Raw genomic sequence first — 25,468 nt, forward strand, 5'->3', positions numbered from 1 at the left:
CGCTGCTACTGAAGTTATAAAATATCCTATTCATAGGTAAAGGGATAGCGTCATTCTAAATGTCATATTGCAACTTTCTTTTCGACTATTGCCCTTCCCAAACCAACATAATCTTCATCTCCAATATTAAATAATACTACTACATAACGCTTTTTGTTAGGTAATACTTAAATAGTAAATAATGATAGTATGAATGATAACAATGTAATACTTTAGATAAAAACGATATATCTGACGTTTTTGTAAAAATGCATGTAATGTAAAACGTATTGCATTGCGCGTCTGTTTTTGAGCAGAATATTTACCCCGTAAGATATTATAATACGAATGAATATTACGGTACATTAGTTCCCGCAATGTTAACTATATTTTAGATAAATGTCGACGTAACAATCAGTAACCGAACAAAATTTCTGGGCGGGTCGCGATTATAACACTATGCTTACAAAACGTTAGCGCAGCTTCAAGGATTGCAATTAAATATGTAACCTTAGACCTTTGATCTCGAACCGCGACGTCGATCCTTCGATATGGCGTCACGTGGCGCGCGACGAAACCTTGAAACGATACGATAAATTATCCCACCCTGTATTGTGTTTCGACGATAATGATTGAACGTCGAAGTACAGTGCGGCGCGAGATTCACAATTGAGAAGAAAATACGAATTGTGGGTTTATCTCCGATTTCCATTCGTTTTTAGATTGTGGAAACGTGCGATAACTTTTAGCGAGGAAAGAGGAATCGATCGAAATCGATCGAAAGGCGAAATATAATTTCTCAGCGCAGTCGACCAAATGCGATACCTTATCGGGAAACGATAAAGAAAAACGTCCGAGCGTCTCATGAATGAAAAGCGGAAATGTGCCGAAAGAAAAATCGACGACGCGTTTTATGATGCTGCATTCGCGTCGTACGATTAGATAAGCGGCGTCGGAGCAAAACCTCATTATTTATCACGAATAGGATATTTTATCGTAGAGCGGAGAGAAAAATCGCTCGGGTCGGTTCTCCTCCCCCAGGTTGAGTCCCGATTGTTGGCGTATTCGCGGGCGTTAAAAATAATATCCATGGAATTTTTGTCGGTCGGTCGTTCTCCCTTTATCGGGGCTGCTTTCGACCCGATATCGAATAACCTCACCCGGGGGGCTTCGTCGGGTAGAGTTTTATTGCTCTTCGGTTAGCGATAAGCGAAATTTATCAACGGCGCATTATTTACGACTGAGGTCAAAAATCATACACACGCACGATATCCTTTTAATCGCAATCGCGAAGGGTTTCGAGCGATAAGACGACGATAATTATTGTTTTTCATAAGTAACGACATTACACATTCGAATTTTTGGACTTCGACATTTTGAAAGAAACGGGTTCGATAGCGACGGACGGAGGTTTCTATACGTGTCGCAATCTTGTCCTAGAGACCCAAACTAGATTGTTTGGAGGCAATTATGTAACAGTCCGACACAGACGCCAAATTAACTACGATTTATCTGAAAAGCTAGCCTAACCGACAACATAGCTGTGGCATAACGGTGGTTCCCAAAGTTTTCGATTCTCAGCGCCCTAGCTGAATAATTTTTAGAGGCTTCTACAAACAGTTATTACTAAACGAGTTACCGGTTTACACCGGGTCCGCTAGATGTCGCATCCTATCACATTAAAAATGAAAATAAAACTATGAAAAATTTATAATAACGGCACAAACTTTGGAAACCACTGAATTATGCTATTGAAAATAATAGATTGTCAGAACGATACATACAAAAAACTGCAGTTTGCCTCACAGTAAATCTGCTGCGTTATTTAAACGCAATCTCATTACGGACGGTAGTAGAAAGTTTAGCGATGAATTTGTCAATTTTCTTCAACTAATGTTGGAAACCGTAATGTTATTTTCTTGGATATTTCAATATTATCTTTTCTAAACAATACTGATAGTAACATCAACATATCATATTGAATGGCATCATTATTTATTTGTGCGTATGTATATATTTATATTTAATAGTACCGTTAAAATGACTTCCGACAGCAGGGACGTCATTTCAGCTTTTTCCAGGGGGAAGGGATTTTGCCAGTCAGTGGTTGTTTTTTAATATTTCAATTCCATTAAAATTCAATCATGCATTTTCGGCCAAATTCACCTACCTACACCTGCATATTAATCCTTTGAGTACGGTGGTCAATCTTTCACTATTTTGAGATACCCCAGATAGTTATATACATATTTACTAATATAACTGAAGAAATAGTAAATAAGTAACTTTAAATTGTATATTCGTTTTTTTAATTTATTTTAATGTAAATGATTTTTATAGAAAATAATACCAATAAATTATAGAGTACGAAGAAATTGAACATAACAAAGAATATTTTATTCAAACGTTATAAAAATATTAAAAGCATCTGAATTATACACAAAAAAAATCACAAAAGCCGAATAATATACAAAAATATGTAAAATAAATTAACAAAATTTATTAATGGAAAAGTGTTAAAATATACTAATAAGAAAAAGAAGTAAAATAAATCAAAGCAATAAAACGTTGGAAATAACTGATTTTTTTCTATAATCGCTTCCGCTTCCGAAAGCGCTCGCTTCTAAATTGAAACGCTCCAAGTTCAAATTGTCATTCTGTAAATCGTATCGCTTTGTGTAAACGGTTTATAATAATACACGTAAACAAAAACTAAATATCTAATAATAATTAATAAAAATTGAGTTTAATCGATTGATTTCCGAGCCACCGGTATTGAGTTCAAAAATAATAGATGCATATAAATTAACTCATCACCCAGGCTTTTTGTTACAATATTACGACTTATAATAAGTGATAATCGAATAAAGGAAGCTTATCTAAATCGAATTTTGACCAATAGAAGAGTGCAAAAAACAAACAATTAACTCTTCTCAGAAGAAAACAATCCACGTCAAAAGCAACAAAATCGTGCCGTCGCAGTGGGAACGCACGTTACCACTGCGACGGCACATACACGATTTCATTGCTTTTGACGTGAACTTTTGAGAAGTGATAATTGTTTTTGCGCCCTCCTATTGAACAAAATTCGATTTAAATATACTTTAACCAATACTCTCATATCAAAAGTCCATAGGGATAAGGATAGCTATCATATATTTAGAACATAATGTAATGTCGTAGTGCAGAGTATGGAGAAATATGCGAGGTGCGTTCTTCCGCTTATTTTCCCCTGAGAGGTAAGTTGGCTTAGTTTGTATTTTGAACTTGACCTAATGAAGTTTTAAAACTTTCATTAGGTTAGGTTTCGGTTGAAACAGTAAATGGATGTTTCGCAACTGTTAAATTGAGTTTCATACACATTTTAGAACGGCATAATAGGGCATAATCAATTAAATTATATTTTCGCTAGTAGAAATATGTAATTTGGTTTATACATCACTTGTAAAAAAATAATGATAAGCATGTAAATATACATATTACTACGTATATAAAAGATGAAATCATATACTTTTACTAGTATACCTGCCAGATAAATTATATTTTCACTGGTAAAATATATATCTACCGATGAAAACGTATTCCGGTATGATTTCACTGAAATTACATATTTTAAGAAATATTTTCGGAATAGATCCGTGACTGTTTTTTTTATTTGAAGACTAATACGATAATTTTTTGTTTAAAATCAAGGACCATTTCGATTTCATTAAAATCCATAGTATTTCATTAAATTACATGCATTTTTCTGGCCAAATTCAAGGTGGAGGGGCAAATGCCCCCCAATGCCAATGTTTGACAGCAATTCCGTCATTTTTTTAGGAAGTAATACATTCATTTCATAGCTCGATAAATCAAATATGTCTACGCCCTATCCAGTTTTAGTCAAAATTATATTGCGGCGAATATTATATAAATAAAGATGGTTTATTTGCACAAATGGCATCACAGTCTGCAAAGCAATGTTATTGATCAGATATGACTATAGAATCGAATTGCTGGTTTTTCGCAATTCGATCGTCCATTGTTCTATTTCAATCGACTTCGATACAGTAATTCAATATCCTCTTGCGAGGTTTTCTTCCCGGTGGTGAACGGCTTCGGTGCGGGGGGGGGGGATCTCTCGCTTCGCCGAAATCGCACGACGTTGCCGCATCCGTCCTCCGGGTCCTCTAATTTACACCCCGCGGAGATCAGCGATAGAAAACGAAGCAAGCCTTCGGCTTAGCTGGCAGGCTGTGATTTGTATTTAATGCCGCGTGACCGAGAGAGCGCAACTGCCGACTCGGCGAGGGCACGCGCTGAACGCGGTAATTTTACAGAAGGATCTGTAAAACGTGTCATCGCGCGTCCGTGAAAACGCACGCTAGCGAAACTGCGCCGTCGACGAGCGAGGCAAAAATGTCACGGGGCCGTCGATAAAATCGGACGGTGGCGATCTAAATTTTTTGTGCGATCTTCCATTTCCGTTATCTCGGCTCGGCGCGTCTACCGCCTGTCCTGCCCCCGTCGACCGCCTGATCTTCTTTCGCCATTTCATAATCCACTTCCGCGTCTCTTAGATTCGGGCTGTAACGGTACCGTAATGAGTAGACCGATTTTCACGTTTTACGGTGGTTTCGTCGGTACTTTTTTTCGGATTCGTCACGGCCGACTCGTCGAAACCGAGCGCATCCTCTGGAAGATTAGATCCTTGATAGCGGAGCGACTTTCTCCTATTGCCCCACGCGCAATTTCTAAAACGCTCGCGTCCGGCACATACGGGTATTAATGAAATCGCCGCGAAAGCGGACGCGGAGGGAAAATATTCCACTTATTTATATTAGGCGAAAAGCGCCAGCGTTCGATTTTCTCAAATCGCGTTCGGCGTGCATGGTATTTTTGGAAGATATGCTTATGAAATGTGCCACAGGCACGAAACGAGCGCCCGCTTCGAAAAAGGACCTTGCATATTTCAGAAATTATTTCATAGCAAAGTACATATTAGATGTACATATATGGAAATATAATTTTAAATTTAACGCAAAGCTACGATCAATGTATATCTATATACAGGCTGATCCAATTCGAGTTTTATATGTTGGCAGCACTGTAAATCAGATAGCCGTCAATAATCACGCAAGTTCAAAGTGTCAAATGTGAGTTTGCAATAACACATTTACGAAATAGATCGCTTATCCAACGAGTTAAAATTGTTCGAATGTTCTGCAGAAATAACAATTCTATACGAAATTTCCGAAGTTGTCAAATTCCCGAAAAAATAGAAGACCCGAAGTTGTCAATTCTTCGGTGTTCGCAGTTTTTGGGCTTTTTTATGGCGAATTTTGCATGTATACTCGCATAAAATTCAGATAACACTATAAATGAAGCCCATGGATAGTAAAGAATATACGCAGATTAGGCACAGAGTAGTAAGTTTATGCTGATTTTTCAAAGAAAATCTCTGATGAAGCACATTTCCACCTTTATGGGTATGTTGATAAATAAAATTGCCGCATATTGAGCGAGGTAAATCCTTATGTTATTGACGAGAGATCATTGCATGACCAAAAAGTGACTGTTTGGTACGTATTGTGGTCAGGCGGCGTCATTGGGCCTTACATTTTTTGAAAACGATGAAGGTCGGATCGTACAGTCAACGGTGAGCGCTATAGGCGCATGGTAACCGATTATTTTTGGCACTAAATCGAAGATATTGATGTGGAAGACGTGTGGTTCTAACAAGATGGCGCAACTTGCCACATATCAGGTGCAACGTTGATGTTTTGCGTAAAAAGTTTCCAGGTCTCATTATTTTACGTTTTGGTGACGTCAACTGGCCGCCAAGATCATGCGATTTTTTTTGTAAGGTTAAGCTATTATCGTTAAAGCACCTAAAATCCAACATACACCAAAAGGGCTGGCTGCTGCAAAAGGTTCAGAGGTGACCAATTAATTTATATTTTTCTTAATTAATGAAATATATCAAATGTTCGATTAATAAAAAAAAAATGAATTTGTTTTTTTTTTAAGGTTTAGAAACTGAAGTTGGATCACACAACTTAAAAATATGTATAATTGCGACATATCTAAGACGCGAGCTTACAGACAGAAAAGTAGTGCGAACTATTTAGTCCATTTGAACAGAAAGGTTACATAAAGTATATAGAAGGCCTCAAAAAACACAATTTTACAACAATAGCAACAGGATGATCGACGATAAACTGCAATAATGTCTAACGTTGCATTCGTTATGAGTTCCGACAAGGAAAGCGTGCGAATCGATTTGTTCAGTTATTGGCAAACGATGTCTCTGAATTTGCAAATATATAATGGGTTTGAGCGTTTCAAATATTATCATTCCCACCGGAATCGGAATTTTCATCGAATCAGTAATCTTTGGTACAAGATGGAAGAAATCCAAAAGTTTTACGCCTCGTGGAACTACCCGCAAAGCGTCGTTAATGTAATTTCGTTCCGTAGCGGACTGAGCGAATATTTTGATACGGCGGAGTTAATAACAACGCAGCGTCGAGTCAGTTTATCTGTAGGTAAAATTTCGCTCTGCGGGATTCGAAGCACAATGGACGATGATCGAGAGCCAGGGCCGCAACTCTGACGACGAGCGCGGTCCGGGGTGGGTCCGCTCCGGCATTGCCAGATTTGCATCGACCGCGCATGCAGCGCGCGCGGTTTTTATCTATTCGCTGACCCGTCGAACAGCGCCACTGGCTGGTGCCAAAGTCCGACGATTACGTAACGACGAGCGTCGCCGGCGACGGGTGGGACTTTTTTTCTACCACGTCCTAGAGCGCTAGAAGAGCGCTCGGGTCTCGCCGCTCTCAGGGTTATTTTACTTAGTGGGCCCATTTGTGCGGTCGTGCAAAGTCAACATTTACCACCACCACCGCGCTTCGGTTTACGTAATCGACTTTGAGCGCGTTGACAGATAAGAGGAGGAGAGGCAGGCCGGTCGGTCGCCGCCAGGAGTGGCCCTGACTCGGAAAAACGCCAAACTACAGTAGCTTTAGAAAATAAATATACGAAATATTCGTAGACGGGCGCGATCGTGCCCTCCGTGCATGCGCGAGGAGGTAAAAAAGCAACAAAGTAACCGTCTACCCTTTCGAGCAACAAAACGCGGGAGGGCAGACAAAAAGGAACAGCGTAAAAATGTCCAGATATACCTGGACTCCGATTATAACCTTGGCGGACGGCGTGGGTGACGATACTTCGGGGTCCGAATACGAGGTTTTCCCTCCGGAGTGCGTGCTACCGCAATAACGTGGCGGTCCAAAATGAGGCATTGACAACCGAACAAAGGAAAGCTAGAATATAATGAGTCACAACCCCAATTTCAAAATCATGATGACGAATTTGCAGCCCTGTTGCGTATCAGAAGAACAGCGCGCCTACGGACGCTAGTTTTTTTTCAGTCTGTAACGCGACGAACGCGCGTGTTTCGGAAGGTTTCGTCGATATCTTGCATTATTTGTTTTTTTTTTTAATATGGCGAAGCAACAATCGGCGGCAACCGCCCGTCTATGCCGTAAGTGGGTAGGTAGCGAGCGACTCGACTCGTTTCGTCATCAACAGAAATGCCCCTCTAGAGAAAAAGACCTCTCGGCAACGGACCGGCTCAGGCGTGGGAAACGCGCGAACCGAGAGCCGAATTTCGCTTGCGTATGAAAATTTCCAATTCCACACAGGTGCATGCGGCGCAGCTAGGTTAATAGAATCTACCCGTCCTTTTCCCGTTCGCTCGGAAGGTTCGAGGTGCGCGCACACGCGTCGACAAGTGGGCAAACCGCCTCGTTCGCGCGTTCGCTTTGTAATAATACGTGGGCACAGGTGGCAATTTGAGAATCCGTTCTGCGACATCCCAATTTTTATTACGACTTTGTTTCGATGGCGTACCGACAGCGCAGGGGTATTAAAGCGCGGAACCGTCGAGGTCGAGTTTCAGCCGTAGCGCACGCGAACCGAGTGTTATAATTTCATAAACATACGCGATGCGCGATCGCTTAAGGCACATACAACGAGGAAAACTTTGTATGTTTACACTGTCGAAATATGTACGTACAGTACTTTTTTTTAATAGATTCGCGTTTTAGTAATTTAGAGGGGTTTGCGTGGAGCTTCGTCGAGAGTATAGACAACATGTGCGAAACGAGTATTTTTAGAAACTTAAGATGGTGCACGTCCAAATAAACATTTTCGGGTTAAATAGAAATGCCGTACCGTTAATTATTGCGAAACGGTTAAAGCACACAGTGCCATATGGTCGGCGTCGTATCTCAAAAATCTACCGCGATGGACAACCTTGTGAAAAAATCGGTTTAATTGAAGAGGGTGGTGGGCGGCGAGGAAGCGAAATAGGCGAAACGAAAAAAACCGCACGGAGCCGGCCGTAAATCGGTCTCCGTGGGAAGTTCGCACGAGGGGCACAAGATCGCAATTAAAGCCAGCATCCTGTAATCTTCTGGTCGCGGATTTACGAGCGGCCGACGCGTAAATGTTGCTAATCGCTGATTTAGCGAGCGAGCGAGACGGAGACGAGCGCCGACCGGAGGAGCTCTCTCTCGCTCCGGGGAGGGCTGCGGCCGAAGAGAGAGAGCTAGCGTTTCCCTCCCAGAGGACGGGCGGTCGGGTTTTACAGTTAACCGTCGCAAGAAACGAAGAAAAGGAGCGGCGGCCGCCGTTTGCCGCTCTTGCGGAGAGAAATCGTCTCGCTCGGTCCGTTTCCTATTAGGACCGAGAGAGAAGACGCGTCGCGCTTCTCTAGCCTAGAGAACGAAGACGATGGCGCGCCGAGCTATAGGCGGACCGCTTTTAGGAACTAGCCGCCTAGGATTCGATCGGTTTCGGAACGACGCGGACAAAACTGGGACATTCGCAGGGACGTCATTTCAGTTTTTCAGGGGGCAAAAGTTGACCAGTCATTGGTCGTTTTATTAATATTCACGGTATTTCGTTAAATAACATGCATTTTTATTGCCGAATCCCCCCTCCCTCCAATTGTCAAACGTTTAGAATTCACGTCAAAAGCATTAAATCGAGCTTTCAGCGGTATCGCCATACATGTACGGTGATCGATCTTTCACTGTTTTGAGGTACCCCAGATAGTTACATGTTTACATATGTATGTATGTATGTATGTATGTATATAACTGAAGATATTTATATACATATATATTTTTTAATTTGATATAATGTAAATGATTTTTATAGAAAATAATACAATAAATTAAAGAGTACGAAGTAAATTTATATAACATAAATTATTTTATATTAATTTTATAAAAAATATTAAGAGCCTATAACAAAAAATCCACAAAAGCCGAATAACGTATACAAAATATATATAATATATTTGATAATATATTGAAAAAAATATTAAAACGTACTAATACAAAAAAGTAAAAAATAAATCAAAACAATAAAACGTTGAGAATCGCAGATTTTTTTTCTATTATTTACTATAAATAAAATATAAAATAATAATAAATAAATAATAACAGAAGTAATTATGGAAAAATACGTAAAATTAACCCAGTCCCGGATATAAATATAATAACAAATTAGCAAATGTGTAAAAATTAACTCACTATTTTCAAAGGGTAAAGGCTTTTTATAACAATATTACGACTAACAATAAGTTAAAATCTAATGAAAAATATATAAACCAAATTTTGACCAATAGGAGCGCGCAAGAAACAATTATCCCTTTTCAAAGTCATACATCCACGTCAAAAGCAATAGTCATGCGACGGCGCCGACATTTTGCGACCTCCTATTGACCAAAATTCGGTTTGAATACACTTTAACCAATACTCTCATAGTATTAGTAATATCGGTAAGAATAGCTGTCATATTTTTAAAACATAGTGTAATATCGAAGTGCAGGTTATGGGCAATATGTAAAATTCCGCTTATTTTCCCCTGAGAGATAAGTTGGCTTAATTCGTACTTGACCTAATGTAATTTTAGAACTTTCATTGGGTTAGGTTTGGGTTAGAACAGCAAATGGATGTTCCGCAAGTGTCAAATTTAATTTCATAGTCATTTTAGAGCAGAATATATCAGATCAATTATATTTCGATAGTAGAAATACTTATCTACTGTTGAAAATGTATTTGGACTTAAATGCACATTCACTGTAACATTTATACATCGCATGTAAATAAATAATGATAAGTAGGGCCGCCGTTAAAAACACAGGACCCGAAGCAAAAATCAGCTGCAGGGCCACCCAGGGGTGAATGAAATATAAATAGAAAAAAATAAAAATAGAAAAATAATAGTTAACCAAGAAGGTGGCGTAATAAATAATATACACTGAATAAATATCTGTTCCGTTGACAATCAATATAGAAATATTTTTATTAGCTTGCTTTTGCAAAATCCCAAGAAATAAAAATGAATTGGGAATATAATAGGCAGAGTGCGCTTAGAGGGCGTTACGAGTTTGTCAAGAAAGTAGCTTGACGCGTTTTATTTTATTTATATACAATTGAAAAAAAATGTAAGTAAATATAAAATAGCCGGGCCTGTATTCTAGTTAAAATCATACGATTTTACTATCACCTGTCATATAAATTATAGTTTCACTGGTAAGAATATGTATCTACCGGTGAAATTGTATTCCGACAAGATTTAATTGAAATGACATATTTAAATAACGGGATAGATTGGAGACTGTTTTTTTAGATTTTCTTTGAGAATATCCCAAAATTTCTGGTAAACTGTCGTCCCTGGATAATCGATATGCGGGAATTGAAAACGGAGGTGCGAGGAGGTTAGAGCGCCACTCGGCAAGGAAAATTCGCGTGGCTCGTCAGAAGCGCCAAAAAAATACCTTCAGAGGTCGTAAACAATCGCGTGACGCACATTCGCGTCCGCCGACTCGATGATTCACGTTCGGAACGGGGGAGGAAGGGGCGATTCGACGTATTTTTTAAAAATTGCAGAATCGGCGGGTCGAATCCTGTAATTCATATTTTGTCAGAGCGGCCTGACCTACATTCGCGTAGGTTTCAGTCGCAAGATCAGGTTACGACACGCGCACAGGAGTCAAGTAGGCCAAGTCGAGCCCGGTCTACTCGGACGACAGGATTTATATAAATATATTGGAATCTGATCAATATTCAGCTTTTATCGCATAAAATTTGGCTTTAGAACGACCGCTCGAAATATTTATAGATGATTAAATTAAAATATATATTCGTCTAAACTAAAAGATAACAACGTATCGCTCGATATTACACCAAATCAGATGTACAATAATAAATAAACCTAACACAACACGTTTGCGATATTGAAATAGGTCAACCGAAGTGTAACAAAAAATGTAAGCATCGCGACGAGGCGACTATGCAATTATTTAAAAATCTAAGAAAGATACAATATGCACCCGCGTGTGCACCCGCGAATGCATAATCGAGAGTCCGCAGAATGAATCGTAATCGCGATTTAAAAATACACAATGCAAGCCGGCCACGTTCGACGACAGTCAAGTACGTACACAATACACGTTCAGTCGCACGCACGCTGCGACGTCACACCGTTTATTCGGCGACGCGAAACACTATCGATGTTATGCAAAAAAAAAAACTATCAACAAACTCGTCTCCGATCGCGATCCAGATCGGATCTGGATACGCACACGCGCGGCTGCGAACGGGTTAAGATAGAAAACCGCTCGCACAGTACACTTCCTAGGTCGACGAACCCGCCGAAAGGCGACCGAATATCGGAGGCGGGCTTAGGGTTAAAAAAAATGTCATTAAAAAAACGCTTATCGCCAAACCCGCTATCGCGCGAGATTGCGATTAGCGCTAGGCGGGTTGAAAATTGTATTATGAAAAAATACATACGTATATAATCATCGGGTCGCACAGTTTGACGTTCACTGCGCACTGAGAAAATAGAAGACGATCGTCGCGACCCCTGGATCGAAAAACACACGTGTGTCAAACGATACCCCCATGAGTTCATAATTTAAATAAAAAACAAGTGAATCGATTTATGTTAATGTGCGGCACGTATCGCTTGAGTCATTTCGAAAAACCGCAAGGATGCGATAAAAGGCGGCGAACGGGCGAACGGGCGACCGGCGTAGGGCAAATTTCAAATTATAAAGGCCCCAACACACGCAGTTTCTTATTAAATAAATATCGCAAACGTAAAATAGAACTATTATAAAAATCAAATAAATAGCAATTAACTTTATTATATATCTCAAAATGTTGAGTTTATATCGGAATTTTATTTACTTTAAGACCGCCACTGAATAGAAAGTTACGAAATTCACGATTTTAGTTAGATTTTCATCAAACTTGACTAACGATGACCTTGTAAATTTCTCCGCCAAGTTCGTAAAAAATACATTAGACTAAATATTTTTTTATCTATGAAATCCTCACAACCAGTGTCGGGATGAATATTAACTATATATTCGTAAATTTTAAGGTCGCAAATCTGGCATGGTTTTAATACATTTTTGATAAAGCTTATGAACATCTCAGCTTGATTTAAAATAGTGGCCATTTACAAAATAAATAGATAAGGGAGGATTTTTAATAATACTAATATTTTTTTAATCATATTTGTGAAAAATTGACCTTGTAAATATTTCCGCTAAGTTTGTTAACCAGTCTGAACCACCCCCTTATTTAGAAAAAGCTAAATATTAAAAATCTCGAAAAATAAAAAAAAGATCTAGAATATTCTATGATTTTAAAATATACTAAAATGATCATACAAGGCGAAATTATGACAAAAAAATATTTTTCCATCAACACTGGGATTACGATCTGTAAAATGAACCATTTTGCAAGGTCATGCGACGCAATTTTTCGTAAACTACGACACAATCGCGCCGCGCCGCGCAGCGAGAAAATTGCTACATTGTCCTCGGGTTGGAGAGGTGAGGGAGGAAGAGGCACTGCACTCGATAAGGTATAAGGCGACAGTCGATACAAATGAATCACTATAATTTACGCCCTACCTGCATTTAAACGCGATTAAAAAATTGAACACTCGCGGACTTAAAATAATATGGCCGAAGTGAAAAATGTCTGAAAAACGGATAAGCGCATGCGCACTGAAAGTCGAAAATGGTCCGATCGGGCACTTTTCGCGCAGACCGCGCGAAAGGCGTCGAATTTGACGTTCGGAGGATGTCACACAATCACTGCGCACGCGCGAAACACGTCGAGGTTGGCGAACGCGCACGACGATCCGATCGAAGGGTACGAAAAAAGATGGAGGACGAACGATGGCGTACGGCGGATGGCGGACGGCGCTTACTTGAGCTCGTCCGCGGCTCGCGTAGCAGGGCCGGCCGCCGTCGATCGGCGTCCACCTCTGAGGAACCCCTCGCGCAGCGGCCGCCTCGCGCGCTCGCTTCCCACGACAGTCGGGGGAGGGGGCCCAGGGGCGGACACAGGGAGGGGCGGCGGGCTAGTATTTTTAATTCGTGTACGTGTACCTTTGCGCCCCGACTCGGTGGCTCGCGGACCGGCGCTCGCGACCGCCGCGGATCGATAACTGCAACGGCGGCGAGGGTCGCGAGCGCTACGCTAGAGCGTGCGTTTCGCCGAGACCTATTTTCGACACTAGCCCCCACCCCCACCCCCACTCCCGCTCCCACTCCCGCGCCGTCGCGAAAATTCAAACGCGGCGCTCCCAAATTATAAGGGTCCAAAGTCGACGATGTGTGGCCATACGCTCTATGACAAAATAAACATTCACGCTCGGGAAAAATCGAGAAAATTGGCTGGAAATAAAATACTATCGATTTTTTCACCGATGTGATTTATAGATATACGAAGGCGGCATTGTCGACATAAATGTCAGAAAATATTAAATTTTCAACAAAAATTGTAAAAAAGTAGTTTTGCTTTTTATAAAAGAAAATCTCGCTGCACGGCCAGATAACGCGCGTCATTTCCTTAAATAAAATTAACAACTCTAGAAAAAATCGCAAATGTTCGCGATATTTTATTTAAGCCTGCAATTTTCGAGGAATTTCGTAAAACTTCTCGCTGCGCGGTTAGAAAGTCGTGCCATTTTCCTTCAACTAAAAATAGTATTTTTAAATAAATGATCAAAAAACTGCGACAGTATACAATATATAAATATTTAATTTACAAAATACTAATTTATATGGACAATTTCTAAAACTTCTTTTGTATTTATCTCAAAATTCTGACTTCGTTCCTGATCAATATGCGAAATAATAAAAATGGTTAATTATGCAGGAAGTTAGCCAGATTATATATTTCTCAAATGAAGCTTTTATGTTTATTGAGTACTACATATATAAGATTTTTTCACAAACACGTAATGAAAATTTTGTTTCCCGGATTTTACTCGAACAGCGTTGGAAATCTGGTTACTTTAATTTGTATATACTATAATCGACTTTATGATAAAGACGGCTGTGGAGTCGGAAGCAATTTTTCAATTATCAAAGTCGTATCAGACAGGACTGGCCCGAGAATATTCAGCGCCCCGAGCTCTAAAAGAAAGGTCATCTGACAAATGTTTGTACATTTAGCAAGGTGATCAGATTTTGAAAATATCAATAGAGAACAATAAAAAAGATCATCTCGGAAAGTTTTGTTTTTTTGTTCGTTTAGAAGGAGTTCAAAAAATATCTCAGAACAACGAACAAAAATTCCCGGGGTGACAACAAAATACAGAAGCTATATACATATGTATCTGCAATTATGTAGTATTTCTCTCAAAACCTACCTAGAAGTAAATTTGATTGTTTTCAAAACATATTTTTATTACTTTTCTTTCAAGATTATTTACTGTATGACTGTATCTAAAGAAAAAAGTAAAGTTATATTTTATTTTTTTAACGGTTGATCAAATATTATAAAAAAAGTTGTAAGTTCTTCACTAACTACTTTTCTTAATTATCACCGTTTTGTTGTAACGTGGTTCAGACTTTGACTATAATTTAAATTAGGGTGACCATATTTAAATAGCAAATGAAAAATCTCAAGACATGCTTTGTTAAAAAGCCCGCTAAAAATGTTATTTTGTTTTTCATATATTGACGTATTCTGGCACGAGTTATCTGACGATGTTTATCTTTAAAATCTATTATTTTTAGTAGAAGAAAATTACGATTTACTTCAGTCACATAGCGATATTTTTTTATTTTTCTTATTTGAATAAAATGGCACAACAAATTTGGTTGCCCACTGATAAACTTCAAGATTTTACTCAATAATTGTTAATTGGCCGCGCAGCGAAAAATAAAAAAAATAACTGTGAATACGTTTAAAACTTGTCACACGTTTTTATACATATTTTGTCCCTACCTACTTAAAAAATAAATAAAGTTCAATTAATAGTGAGAAATTTATTAAAAAATTATAAAATTTGCAATTATTAAACCTTACATATACCGCTATCGAAACTTCAAACGTCATCACTAGAATTGTGGTGAAGCCGGGTGAAACATTTGTGCGTGAGACTTTTTAATTGGTTCATTAAAAATATTAATCGTATTATGAGACCACCCCAACCTACATGTAGCTAATTATATTGAAAACGTTTTAAAAATACTTATATTGCAATATGCACGATATTAAGTGTATGAAAAAGATTTAAAACCATAAAATATATAACTAGGACAGTCTTGAAGTCATTCCTAGCACTTTTCGTAATGATTTCTAATGATAATTAAAAGACAGGTGAATATTTACGTATATTTCTATTAAACCAGGACACGAGTCAATATCCCTAAAAATGAGGACACATCCAGACGACCTAGTTTAGAAGGTGCACGGAAAATGCAAGTTAAACATTGACATTATACCTTTATACGTATTTATTTGTACATATATGTTTCATTTATACGTATTTCGCTTTTAAAGCTATTTAGCGAGATTTATTATAACCTAAGCTGTTTTAATTCGTGTCCTATAAAATTTTATTATTCAAGGTTGACTTTAAACCTTTATCAGAATTTATATAATCGTCAAAATCAATAATTCGACAAACGAAAGTTGCGTTTTTTAGGTAACTATGTATGTATTATAATAATAATTGTTTAGAATTTTATTTTTTATGACATAAAAAAAATTAGCATTTATATCTACTTATTCTTTTCATTTTCAATTGTTTTATTTTAAAATAAGGAAATCTTTCGACGACATGGCAACCCAGGCGTGAGGCCTTCCTTGAATGCACTTTTGCCGTTTCAGAGTCCTGGTCGAGGTCGACGTTACCGTTTCGGTTATGCAACATGACGCGTAACGTTCGATTATTCCATTGGCATTACTGTCGTGCTGATTTTTTCGCACGAAACCGGTCGTCGGGTCGGTTTTAGCGCTCCCCTCGGCGACGTCGCCGACGCCCGTTTCCGCCTCGACGCCATTAAACGCATTTTCAGATCCGCCATTTTGTATATCGAACCTAACCGAAAGGATCGAGGTCAACCGGGGCGTGGGTTTGATTTTTACTCCCTCTGTTGAATGAAAAAATATGCGCATTTTCGCCCCCGCGCACCATATATATATGAGGAGGCGATTCTAGATATAATTAGCTATTACGGAGCGATATCCTTTGAACGACGATTTATATTTACTGGCCAATAAGATTATATCATGAATAAGATGCACTGACAACGGCGTTGTCAATGTGTCAGAGACAATCAACGTAGGAGAAAAGAGGTTGGGGGCACGAAACAAGATGGCGGAGTAAAACGTTTTTTATTATGGCCAAATATAATCCAGCTGTTATGTTTTCAGATATTATAAATGTTTTGAATACTTTTTCACTTATTTTTTATTTGCAATACCTATATATATAACTAGTAATGTTTTGCGTGTGTTATTTCTTAAACTAAAACTATTTCAGATGTTATCAACTGGAGAAATGAAAAAATATGCGCATTTTCGCTCCACGCGCCATTCACATACATACATAATATATCAGGAAGGAATTCTGTAATATGTATAACTAGCTATTACTAAGCGATATCCTTTAGCGATGATTTACATTTACTTAATAAGATTTTATCACGAATAAAATGCATTGTTAATGGTATTGTCAATGCGCCAGAGACAATCCACGTAGGAGAGAAGAGGGCGCGGGCATAAAATAAAATGTCGGAAGTGAATTTGTATTTTATTACGATCAAATATTGTGCAGTTATTATATTTTTTACTATTAGTTTGTATTTGTAATTCTCACAGTTTTTTCATTTTTACTATTATATTTGTAATACTCATTTACAAAAGTAATTACGTTTCGCATGTGGTATTTCATAAGCTAAAGCTATTTCGGATCTTATCTACTATTTTTAATAAAAAGAGAAATGAAAAAAATATGCGCATTTTCGCCCCCGCACGCTTTAAATATATATATATGTACATACGTAAGGTGGCGATTCTAGATATAATTAGCCATTACGGAGCGATATCCTTTGGACTATGATTTATATTTACTGTCCAATAGGATTATATCACGAACAAAATGCATTGGTAATGACATTATCGAAATATGAGACAGAGACAAAATAGAGGGAGGGGGGAGATAGAATGGTGGCGAAAACAAAATGGTTGAATGAATTTTTTTGCATTAACTATTATTTTTTAGCTATTTATATCAGATGTTATTAGCTCGTTTTTACTTTTTATAGTATTTCTTAAAATACAACAATATTTTTATTTTGTACTTGGATGAATATTTAAGTAACTATAATAAGTATATTTTTTACGTTTTTCTATAATTTTTCCTGAGCAAGAAATTTAAAAGGCGCGATCAGAATAACCATAGACAATCAAGTATTTAGTAGACACGCAGATTTCAGTGCAAAGGGGGACACGAAAACTAAATGAAAACTCCTGACCCTGGATAACGAGAAAAGCGTGAATCAAGGGCACACAAAAAGGGGCGACACCGAGTCTGCGCCCCCATCCCCTATTCGACGTACCAAATCAAACAACTTTATAAATAGCCGTTTGAAACGTAAACCCTATTTATTTAGTGGGCGTGTTTTATCAAATAATTAAGTCGTCATATTTTAGTTACATTTTAATAGATAATATAACATAATTAAATTTATCAACCTGTATAAACTATATCAGATATTTTTATCATCGTTACGGCGTAATGTATTGTAATATTATTAAATATATTTTCTTCATAGAGATCATAATATAATAAAAATGAAATCTTCACATTTTTGTGTTAGATTTGTTACTTATATTAAAAGTTGATGATAGCAAATGTGTTCAGGGCGTAGATAAAAATAATTTTAAAAGATTAATATATCATTTTCTTATCGACTCGGCTTTTATGCTCATAATCTACGAATGTAATACCCATACACACTACGAGTGATAACGAGGAAGAATTGATATCAACTAACAATGCAGTAAAGTGACATGAACAATCATATTTTGCTCGCTGTAAGCCATAAACATAAAGATTTCTTATGGAATAAAATTCTCTACACATTCCCATGATGATAATATTGTCACATTTTCATAATATCATACGTACATATATTTATGTGCATATTAATAAAATACACACATATGGACGCAACATTGGATAACCATGTGCATTACGTAGTATATAAAGTATACCATCTTGTCTAGCAAATAACTCAGTTATCAATGATAACGTATAACGTTTATATTTCTATGACGTAACTATCAAAATAAAACATTAGTAATCTATTGTATATAACATGGGGAAAACAGGAATTGGTAACAATAAAATCTAAGCAATGAACAAAGTCCTAAAGTTCGGTTCATTGGTTTGGTAGCGATATCTATCGAATTTTAATAATATCTTATAATATCTCGGAAATGACAATTGTGTTTATTTTGTTTCTATTTATCTTCTAATCAGCAACTATACATAGTTACCTTGATACTGCAATGAAACGTATATATCATGCATCTTGTGCTTGTACTTCCTTATCAGGGACGTCATTTTAAATTTTTCAGGGGGGGGGGGATAAAATTTGCCCGTCGATGGTCGTTTTTTTAATATTTTTATTTCATTAAAATTCATAGCATTTAATTATATGACATTTTCTGGTCAAATTCAGGAGGGGGTTTCTGATTAGAATCCTTGTCAAAAGCTATAAATTCGTGCCGTCGCCGTCGCAAAGGGAACTGAAAAAGTTTTTTCATAACAATATTACGACTTACAATAAGTGAGAATCGAATGAAGCATATCTAACCCGAATTTTCGAGGGCGCAAAAACAATTATCACTTCTCAGAAGTCGAAAATCCACGGCAAAAGCAATAAAATCGTGCCGTCGCCGTCCCACTGCGACGGCGACGGCACGATTTTATTGCTTTTGCCGTGGATTTTTGACGGCACGATTTTATTGCTTTTGATATTAAAGATTTAGATTTTAAATAGAGAACCCCTTGAATTTGTCCAGAAAAATGCATGTCATTTAATGAATCTTAATGAAATCGAAATATTAAAAAACGACCACCGACTGGCCAACTCTCGCCTGGAAAAACTGAAATGATGTCTTTTAATACTATAATGGATATGGGATTCGAACTTAGGTCTTTCATGTATTGGTCAATGGCTTATATTACTGGTTTATCGTGCTGTTATATAATCTCCAGATTAAGCAAAATGGGACACATACTTTATTCTTTATATGATAATTTTTTATGATTATTATGGACGAGAATGAAAATAAATAATTGCATTAAATGTTACAGGATATAACGCCATAGTTCTGATCTCAAAATAGAATCAATCAAACGACTTTTCACAATTCTTCTAATTTACTACAGGAACATGATGACAATCATTAGAAATTTCAAAGGTAACATTGTAATGCTAGATAAAATAAAAAAAAAAAATTGTCCCATCAAATTTTTGCTTGATAACGCAACTATTCTGAAGATACTACTCTAAAGCTCAACAGATTTTAACTCGGCTTAAATTGAGGACACAATTTTTGATTATTTATTAAGGTTATATCTAGTTTGTTGGTCTATAAAAATTATATCATAGATTTTTATTGTGCTACGTCTCATCATCGTGCTTATTCTGGATACTTTCGGACCTACCCGTATGTACTGACAAAAGATCATCCAACACAAATCGTACTGAGGTTTTGATGTTCTAGATGTATTCGCTTCATTGGTTTCAATCAACAAGGAACCTCTCGCCGCTCGTTCCCAATCGGGACTAACCTCGTCGCCTAAACGATCCTTATCCCATAATTGCCCGATAGTGGCTCGTGTCTCTCCGCTCTTATCGCACGTCGTTCGATACCCTTTTGACCCCGTCAATCAGATCTCCGGTGGCTCGTCGTTCGTTTCGGCTTCTTCGGAAACCGCTAATGGCCGCTAAAACTTTTCGAAAGTCAAAACGGAACACTAAGTGTGCCGGCCCGGACACAAAAAGAACCAGCATCCTTTATCGTCGCGGCTCTGTACCGTTACCTAGGCTACCGCCGGCTTCGATTACCTCCTCCTCTCTAATGTGACCGCTCGATGGCATCTCTCTCGCTGTGCCACGGCACAAAAGGTCTCTCCTATTCAAGGTGTACACGATAGAATGCAACAGTCCTTACCGAGAGCGCTGGCTGCGTATCTATTTTCAGACGTCGAATCTGGGACGACGCTTTAGAACTGCCTTCCGAGAGCTCGTTATAGACAATTCGAGCAAGGGTGGCTGTGTTCGAGATAGTCGATCCGTTGAGGAGCGACCTATTTTATGGGCTTATCGCCGTAGTAACTTTGGACACCGAAAACGCTACATTCCTTCGGACATCCTGACTAAAAAATCACATTAGTCAAGTTTGACGTCACCGACTAAGGATAAGACTAAACAAAGAAAAATTTATGTCGTAAACACATTTCCTACAACTCTAGTAAAATGATACATGTAGTATAGAGCAGAAAAGCAATAATGGGGTCTTAGTTCAAAACTACAAGGACGCGAATTCGTGAAACAGCTAAACGCTAAATTATAACTTAACAATAACATGTTAACTATCAAAAATGCAATTTCGAGACATTTAAACATTTGCATATTGACCTGTGCTTTCATAAATTATAACAAACATAAAATTGAGAGAAATAAATAGAACAAGAATATTTAATAATAGAAGTTATAAAAAAATTAAAGCTTTAAAAGTATATTTTTCTACTATCGTTTATTTGGAATTTGAGAACACGAAACTTGCGACACTTTTAGTAATATCGCTATAAAACCTTAAAAGTAGACATTGTAAATATAGTCTGAACCACAATTCTGTTACAAAAAATAAAAATTCCGTTTAAAAATCCCAGAAAAAAGTAAAGGTTCTATAAAATACTAATTTAGAACAAAATATTTTTTTACACACTTTTCTGAATATAAATTTACATTATTCTTACAGCATTTGCCAGATTTTTTTATTTTGGTGAGACATTTTTTTGTAATCAAAATTATAGTTAATTTCGAGACTGCAGTTAAATATTTACGAAATGACTATTTTTAAGTGGTAGATAAAAAATTGAGTACGGCCAGGGGAATTATATACGGAGGTGTGAATTTTTATAATAATGTTCCTAGGACAATCCGCAAAAATAAAACTGTAACGGGTTTCTTAAATAGAATAAAAAGCACCTTCGTGCGTTAAGAAATATTTTTTTTATTATTTTCTGTTAATGTTATATATTTTAAATAAAAAGCTATTAAGCTAAATAAATTAATGAAATAAAAAAAATAATAAAGGGATTTAAACAAACTTTAAAGTAAAAAAAATTAAACTACAATCAATTTACGAAGAGCATGCATAACATAACCCCAAATATTATTTAACTCATATTTTATGGTATATATCCTAATTCTTTCATCGATTTTTTCAAGGCAAATGGCAAAACACATTTATAGCAAGAATTTGTTAATTATATAGTCAAACACTATATTTCCGTATATGATTTTTTGGGTCCCCTAGTAAAACGCCTTTAACATATTCTTTGCTGGTTGGTTCTAAATTGTCTCACGATACTTGCCACCAAAAAAACGATTGATAAAATAAATGTAACAGGATACAATGTCTAATTTATATATTTATTTTGATAGTATCATGTATATAAATAATAATAATAATGTACATAATATTATCATGTGACTGAATATTATAGATATATTGATTATTGTATTCATTTGTACATATGAAATTAGTAGTAATTTCATATACATCACTAATTAAATATTATTATAACTAGAATGAATTTTATTTGAAAGTTTATGGTGGTAAAAAGCATTGTTCTCAAATCCATTCTTAGTTTATACAAACTGACTGTAAACCAAAGTTTAATACCAGAAGTGGTTTCGCAAGCAAATTGCATTTAAGTTTAGTTTGGCTATAAATATTCACTATGTGGTCGTAGATAAAAGATTCCTGACCAAGTTATGCAAATTTCAAAGCGAAAAGTCCTAAAAGATATTTTATACCGCGTATGCAAAATTTGATTACTTATTACTTTTAATGATGCATTAAAAACTTTGAAAATGCAATAAATGTCTATTGTATGTATTAAACTCTTATGTTGTTTTAATATGATGAATGTAATAGTCAACGCTTGCTCTAATCTCTAACCCCAACTAGGTAAAAGTTATTCCATTTAATATATTATCACTTCCATTGAACCCATCAGTTAAGTGGTTGATGAGGTAAGGTAAAGGAGAATATGTCAACACTCTCAAGTACGCTTTCTAATTAATTACAGTTAAAGCTTAAGGCATTTTGGGGTGTATCTTCTGAGTAATGTTTCTGAAAAAAATATTATTTTTAATTATTAAGCGTTGTATATTGTAATTGTTTATATTTTCACGCCTAAATAGCAAAACAATTACAAAACTATTATGAAATTGAAACTTGAAATATCGGACTTGCCCCCGAGACAAGCGATTAACAAATATGTTTCCTTCGACGATGTTGCGAAATGTTTCCAAAAACGAAACATGTATGATTGTTAATTGTTTTTATTGTTACAAACATTGTTACACACGTGTATAGAAAAATATGCCTGTTCTCTTCGATAAGTTGACGCAGCAATTTTCAAGTTTACTAATTAGGTGTTGAATTTTCAAGAATTTCATAGACGATCCCATCAGCACTTAAGTCTAATTATTGAATACTTATTATACCACTTTCAAACCTTATGTTATAAATATTTATTGACATATTCCACATATGAATAAAAAAATATACTAGGTAGTAACTTTTTTTGTAATGTTTATTTTTATTTGAGAATAGGATTTCTTAATATCAAATGCTCATTATACTTCACTTAAATTTTTATTCTGCGAAAGAGTTTAATTAACAACATATTTAGTTATGATAATAATGTTATTAGGATATTCGGAATAAATGCATAAATTATTACATTTTTACTTTACCTGCAATAAAAATATATACTAAATCCATTAAATTACAAAATATCGATAAATATAGTTACGGAATATGATATTATAGTGACTTATCAAGCTCCTGTATAATCGCAGTTTCAAGATATTCATTCTTTATTCTTATAATTTATTACAGAAATACATAGTTTTATGTTAGAGATAATAAATAAAAATTGATATGCTATATTCAATATTTTTATCTTATATATATTTTCTATAATATTTATAAAAATAAAAGTGTAGTTATTACAAAAAAATATGGTAAGTAAAGGCATTTCCACATATTTTTAAATTAAAAGTATAATATTTTAGCTATATTTTTATATAGTTTCTACATGACATATCTTGAAATATTATTATCGTATTTATCCATTTAATTTTATGCAAATAAATTAATGTCTAATTGATAATTCTTCCGGTTCATGAAACGGAACATGTTTTACTCTCTGATGTAATTTTTTTACAGTTTTTACAATGTAGTTAATATGAATTATATATTTACAGACAGTGTAAACAATTAACGAGTTAGTTAACACTTGTTAGTTCTATATCTTCTAGATGTTTTTGAGCAATCGCTGCATTAATTTAAAACAGCACACCTTTCCTAAATTATGCTTGCTTGCTTGCTTAAAGTGTTCCGTGAAAATATATCAAAATGTATATAGACCTGGCATTATTTTAAATGTAGCAGTTTACTAAAAATATACATAGTTACCATATTATTCACTTGTTAGTTATATATATATTAGCTGTTTTTCAGCAATGAGAGTATTAATTTGAAAAAATACGCGAAATTTATTCTAGTGCAGCGTTATCCAAACTATGTTTCGTGTATAGTGAATAAGTGTTCCGTGAAAAATATCAAAATTGATATTTTTTCACGGAATTTTTTCCTGGTATGGTTTTAATGCAGGGACAAGTTCAAACATGTAAATATGTAATTTAGTTCAAATTTATACAGTTAACGTGTTCTTATTAGCTACTTCTGCATCCTCTATTTTTCGAGCAATTTTACATGCAACAACAAGTTCACACATGTAAATATATAATTTACTTCAAGTTTATGCAGTTAACACGTTCTTCATTTACTACTTCTGTAACTGTTTTAAAACAATGAATCTGTTAATTTGAAAAATCACACAACACCATGTTCCGTGAAAAGTGAATAAGTGCTCAGTGTAAAATTATCAAAAATAATGCGCCTGCTATGATGCGACAGAAATTATTTAAATTTTGGATTCAAATGCATGAGTCCAATGGGTTACAATAGGGTAAACACAAGCAACAACAAATAGTGAGACACCAAAGTCTCTAAATCAGTGACATTTATTTTATTAATTATTATCTATCATTACAGCTTATAACAAACAGATTTCTCTTAGGTATATATGTGTTTTATGTAATAAAATAATAGTTCTTTGTACTTTAGTAACAGTTCTTTGGCTCAGGCTTAACTTTGCGGGCACTTCTAAACGATATCCCTCGAATATAAAGAAAAAGTCAACGTGACTCACTAAAAAATCTAATATTTTAAATGAAAATGTAACAATGGCATTAGTTATCGAATTGCGTCAAACAAGCCTTTTGTAAAATTAAACGAGCTGACTGCTAAAAACATGCATCTAATATAACATTCTAAAATGTACAAAGTCTGAAATTAGGTTTGGGTCGCACGCCACGCAAAGAGTGATCTGAGATAAAGGATTTATTTATTTCAACTCGTAAAATCGACGAAATAATACGATTGTGATTCGGCGATCCCCTATCCTATAAAATAATCAAAGAGTTCCTTTAAAATTTCAGTATTTATAGAAGTTTGAAAAACTAGAAAAAAGTCAGTTACCATATTTTTACCTTTGGATGTACAAAAATATTTCTTTTTAAATTATCATATATTATGTAAAACATTAAATCAAATTAAAAACATATGTTTATAATCACCACATATTAAAAATGTGTAACGAGTACCTCTAATAAATTGAGACCATACTTGATAGTGTTATTTTTCAAATATTGCCTTTATCGTCGTAAATAAAAAGATAATAGTTAAATCTTAATTCAACTATAAATGTATAGTATGCATCTATG

General features: G+C 35.9%; 1 protein-coding gene across 11 annotated transcripts in view; it reads right to left on the reverse strand.

The window, feature by feature from the left end:
* Positions 1-20,163, reverse strand: part of ttk (zinc finger and BTB domain-containing protein ttk) — a 33,597-nt gene extending 13,434 nt beyond the window's left edge. For 3 of the 11 annotated variants that reach the window (XM_088194019.1, XM_088194007.1, XM_088194012.1), the window contains exon 1: positions 13,270-13,328. The gene's annotated coding sequence lies outside the window, so the exon portion shown is untranslated. Of the gene's footprint in view, positions 1-7,701; positions 7,798-12,967; positions 13,329-13,450; positions 13,617-20,040 lie in introns of those variants that run through there. The other 8 variants (XM_088194020.1, XM_088194008.1, XM_088194009.1 and 5 more) reach the window with 6 other exon arrangements.
* Between the last annotated feature and the right edge of the window lie 5,305 nt (positions 20,164-25,468).

Source organism: Plectrocnemia conspersa, unplaced genomic scaffold (assembly GCF_051122295.1).
Source record: "Plectrocnemia conspersa isolate PC_06_02 unplaced genomic scaffold, ASM5112229v1 ptg000010l, whole genome shotgun sequence".
NCBI classification, from domain to species: Eukaryota; Metazoa; Arthropoda; class Insecta; order Trichoptera; family Polycentropodidae; genus Plectrocnemia; species Plectrocnemia conspersa.